Consider the following 5,757-nt stretch of genomic DNA (forward strand, 5'->3'; position numbering starts at 1 on the left):
TTGGCCCCAGTGATGTACTGGGCCGTTCGCACTACCCTCTGTAGCGCCTTACGATCAGATGCCGAGCAGTTGTCATACCAGGTGGTGATGCAACCGGTCAGGGTGCTCTTGATGGTGCAGCTGTAGAACCTTTCGAGGATCTGGGGACCCATGCCATAGTGGTCTCCTGAGGGGGAAGAGGTTTTGTCGTGCCCTCTTCACGACTGTCTTGGTGTGTTTGGACCATTCTAGTTTGTTGGTGATGTGGACACCAAGGAACTTGAAACTCTCGACCTGATCCACTACAGCTCCGTCAATGTTAATGGGGGCCTGTTCAACCTGCCTTTTCCTGTAGTCCACGCTCAGTTCATTAGTCTTGCTCACATTGAGAGAGAGGTTGTTGTCCTGGCACCACACTGCCAGTATTCTGACCTCCTCCCTATAGGCCATCTCATCGTTGTCAGTGATCAGGCCTACCACTGTTGTGTCGTCAGTAAACTTAATGATGGTGTTGGAGTCATGTTTGGCCACGCAGTCGTGTGTGTACAGGGTATACAGGAGGGGACTAAGTACACACCCCTGAGGGGCCCCAGTGTTAAGGATCAGCGTGGCAGATGTGTTGTTCCCTACCATAGTGCTTCGTGGGCACTATGGTGTTGAAAGCTGAGCTGTAGTCAATGAATAGCATTCTCACAGAGGTGTTCCTTTTGTCCAGGTGAGAAAGGGCAGTGTGGAGTGTGATTGAGATCTGTGGATCTGTTGGGGCGGTATGCGAATTGGACTGGGTCTAGGGTGTCCAGGAGGATGCTGCTGATGTGAGCCATGACCACCTTTCAATACACTTCATGGCTACCAATGTAAGTCCCACGGGGTGGTAATCATTTAGGCAGGCTTCCTTCGCTTCCTTGGGCATAGGGACTATGCTGGTCTGCTTGAAACATGTAGGTATTACAAACTCGGTCAGGCAGAGGTTGAAAATGTTAATGAAGACACTTGCCAGTTGGCCTTGCATGCTTTGAGTACACGTCCTTGTAATCCGTCTGGCCCAGAGGCTTTGTGAATCTTGACCTGTTTAAAGGTTTTGTTCACATCGGCTACCGAGAGCATTATCACACAGTCATCAAGAACAGCTGGTGCTCTCGTGCATGCTTTGGTGTTGCTTGCCTCGAGGCAAGCATAAAAGGCATTTAGCCATAGTGGGATTTCTTATAACCGCTCCTTAAAATCAGCAGCCTTTAGCTCGATGATCATCTCTATCTTTGTGTTTTCATAGTTTTAATTAATTCGCAACTGGCAGGAACATCACCAGAGAAATCATCTTAGCGAGGGAAACAACGCCCCTCTGTCTCAGTATGTGTAGCCCATGTATATGATGTTGTCTGGACCAAAAGAGTATGACATATTACCGCTGAAGCATTTGATTGATTGATGCCAGTAAGCATTTGGTCTCCCTTGATAAAAAATAAATAAAATAATTAGCCAATCAGTTGAGCTCAGCTATGGGTTGTCCTAGCGCAGCAAAACACCCCCCAAGGGAGACCAGACCAATCAAATCACATCCTAAGCAAAACATTATTGTCAGAAAAACATGTTTGTTTCTGGTCTGCTTGTGTTATTGTCCTGCAGTAGCTAGCTTGTGTTGATGTCCTGCAGTAGCTAGCTTGTGTTGATGTCCTGCAGTAGCTAGCTTGTGTTGATGTCCTGCAGTAGCTAGCTTGTGTTGATGTCCTGCAGTAGCTAGCTTGTGTTGATGTCCTGCAGTAGCTAGTTTGCTAAATCGGCCCTTTCCTAAACCATGGATGGATATGGGGATTTGGACTTGTGGTTTTGACTTCATTATCTGTCCAGGCCAATGATTATGATGGCGATTCTGATCTAGCCATTAATTAATATATTGTGCCACTGGCCTGAGACGATTGAAGTTCAATATGTAGCCAAGATGTAGCCCAGTAGGCTCACATTAACTAGCTAGCTAACTAACTTAGCTGGTTCATTGTTGCCCACTTGAGGAAGTTAGGCTAGCAAGAATTTTAGCTAGGTAGCCTATGGCAACAAAAACTAAAAGTGTACTGCATGTCAGAGACATAGACCGTTTTGCCAACATGAAAGAGAGGAGGATAGTATTGGTGTCTGCAAGTAGGGTGAGTCAACATTTTTCGATTTCCTTGCACACAAACACACACACAGCCTTGTACAACTAACCAACTAACACAATTCAGTCCTATTCAAAATATTATTTTCCCTAACCCCTAACCCTAACCATTACTCCTAACCCTGACCCTAAACCTAATTCTAACCTTGACACTAATTCTAACTTTAACCCTAAAGCTCCTAGAAATAGCATTTGACCTTGTCAGGACAAAAAAAATGTCCCAAGTTTGTTTAGTATTCTTGTGGGGACTTCAAGTGCTACTGATCAGTTGTACTATAAAAAAATAGATGTACTGTACCAGTCAAAGGTTTGGACACACCTACTCATTCCAAGGTTTTACTTTATTTGTACTATTTTCTACATTGTAGAATAATAGAGAAGCCATCAAAACTATTAAATAACACATATGGAATCATGTAGTAAGCAAAAAAGTATAAAACAAATCTAAATATATTTTAGCCAACATTTGCCTTGATGACAGCTTTGCACACTCTTCCACGGGATGGTTAAGATAATGTAAGCTAATGCGATTAGCATGAGGTTGTAAGTAACAAGAACATTTCCCAGGACATAGACATATCTGATATTGGCAGAAAGCTTAAATTCTTGTTAATCTAACTGCACTGGTAAACCGATTTGAACATTTAAATTATTTTGTAGATAAATCTGAGTGAGATTACCCTGATTTAGATAAACCTGACATATGATGCAGATTGATGGAGTAATTAACAGATTCAAGGCACACTTAACCAGTATGGCTACCACAGCTGTAACGGATGTCGTCTGGAGATAGCGAGGAGGGCCAAGGTGCAGCGTGGTAAGTGTTCATGTCTTTTTAATAAACAAACTGAACACTGGAACAAAACAATAAACGATGTGAACAAAACGAAACAGTACCGTGTGGCCCAAACACTCACACGGAAACAAACACCCACAAACCAAAAGAGAAACAGTACCGTGTGGCCCAAACACTCACACTGAAACAAACACCCACAAACCAAAAGTGAAACCCAGGATACCCAAGTATGATTCTCAATCAGGGACAACAATTGACAGCTGCCTCTGATTGAGAACCATACTAGGCAGAACTCAAAAACCAACATAGAAACATAGACTGCCCACCCCAACTCACGCCCTGACCATACTAAAACACAGACAAAAACAAAGTAACTAAGGTCAGAACGTTACAACAGCATTCTGGTTTGGGCTTAGTGGGACTATAATTTGTTTTTCAACAGGACAATAACCAAACACACCTCCAGGCTGTGTAAGGGCTATTTGACCAGGAAGGAGGGTGATGGAGCGCTTCATCAGATGACATGGCCTCCACAATCACCCAACCTCAAACCATTTGATGAGTTGGAATGCAGATTGAAGGAAAAGCAGCCAACAAGTGCTCAGCATATGTGGGAACTCCTTCAAGTATGTTGGAGAAGCATTCCAGGTGAAGCAGGTTGAGAGAATACCAAGAGTGTGCAAAGCTGTGAACATGGCAAAGGGTGATTCTATGGTGTTGTATTGTCTGCAGATTGTGATTCTATGGTGTTGTTGTACTCGTCAGCTAACCATTGAATATGTGAGAATACACTGCAGGCCAAAAGCAGACACTTAGACAAGCATTCCCCCCAAGAGGATATCCTCCATTTAGGCCTACCTATTCCCCAAATGCTATCCTCCTCCCGTGTTTGGTGTAGCAGGTTTTGCTGTAGGTTTTGCCAGTGCTTAGTCATATCCTGTTTCTTTTTATCCTGAAAAACTCCCTGTGTATTTGCTGATGTCAAGAATACCCATACCATGATGCAGCCACCACCATGCTTGAAAGTAAGGAGGCAGTTACTCAGTGATGTGATGTGCTGGATTGCGCCAAACATAAGACTTTGCATTTAGGCCAAAAGTCTATTCCTTTATCATGTATCTTTTTGGAAGTTTTACTTTAGTGCCTTGTTGCATACCAGGTACGTATTTTTAGAATATTTTGTATATTTGTGTTCTTTTCACAGTAACTACAATGTTGTTGATCCATCTTCAGTCCCATCACGGCCATTGAACTCTGTAGTCATTTTAAAACCTGATGATAACTTCCCTGAGCAGTTTCATTCCTGTCCTGTAGCTCAGTTCAGAAGGATGACAGTACCTTTGTATATTAACTAGACCGTCCTTAAAGAGATATCCAATGTCTGATTTGTTATTGTTACCCATCTACCAATCACTGCCCATCTTCTTGAGGCTTTCAAAAAAGTATTTTGTACTTGAATCTGTGCTTGAAATTCAACAGTTGACTGAGGGAACTTACAGATGTTGTGTGTATGGAGGACAGACGAAGGGTTAGTCATTTAAAAATCATGTCAACCCCTACTTTTATGTGATTTGTTAAAACACATTTTTCTCCTGAACTGATTTTAGGAATGTCTAAACAAAGGGGCATGAAGATGCAAAGACTATGTTTTAGTTATTTAAAACTGCAATATGTAACTTTTTTTGGGCGACCTGAAAAAATCCACACATCTGAGTTGTAGATCATTCTCATTGAAAACAAGTCTAACATGCTGACCACACCGCTTGCATTGCATTTGCGAGCGTTGCAAAATAAATGTACACCAGGGTACAAACGTAAGTTGAAATAGAAGTAGAAGCCATAAGACACAGATCAGTGAGCATCGCAGCAATATACAGACAAAATATCTGGTTCATTTTGTACCAGCTGGACATTCTATTAGCTCTCTGAGATACACTGGAATAGAAATGGTCAAGATGTCATGCGGGGGGGGGTTGTCATGCAGGGGGATTGTCATGCAGGGGGGGATTGTCATGCAGGGGGGAGGTTGTCATGCAGGGGGGTTGTCATGCAGGGGGGGGGGTTGTCATGCAGGGGGGAGGTTGTCATGCAGGGGGGATTGTCATGCAGGGGGGGAGGTTGTCATGCAGGGGGATTGTCATGCAGGGGGGATTGTCATGCAGGGGGGGATTGTCATGCAGGGGGGATTGTCATGCAGGGGGATTGTCATGCAGGGGAGGGGGTATTGAGAGGAAACTTCTTCAAAAGGGAATCTTTCTGGATCCACAGGCTGAACACGCTTTCTCCTCTTGGCCTTAACGAGGATTTAAAAAATGTATTTATTTATTTCAGTTTGACCTCAAACCGTTTTTATGGTTCCAAAATCTCAAAATGATTGTGCTATTTTTTAAATTGATTTTTTAACCCAAATTGAATATTGTATATTACTTTAAATATTGTTCACATTCCTTGTGTATGATCATATATTGTGATATATTGAATGTTGATATTGTCACGCCTACACCCGCTCCCCCTCTCCAGCACTCGATGACACCGACCACAAAGTACTGGTCCTACTCTCCATTATTACGCACACCTTCATCATCACCTTGATCATCTTCCCTTTATTTGGCCCTCAGAAGCCTCAGTCATCACACAGTATTGGTTTGTCTTCATGTTCAGTACACATCTCCTGTTTGTTCATTTGCCTTTCATCATTGTTATTAAACTCTCCTTCCATGCGTAATTGTGACAGATAAATGAATGAACCTATTGTATATATTTTTATCTCCCGTTTCAGGAAGTGATGTCACTGAGCCCCTATATACAGTGCCTTCGGGAAGTACTCAGA

Source organism: Oncorhynchus nerka, linkage group LG4 (genome assembly GCF_034236695.1).
Source record: "Oncorhynchus nerka isolate Pitt River linkage group LG4, Oner_Uvic_2.0, whole genome shotgun sequence".
NCBI classification, from domain to species: Eukaryota; Metazoa; Chordata; class Actinopteri; order Salmoniformes; family Salmonidae; genus Oncorhynchus; species Oncorhynchus nerka.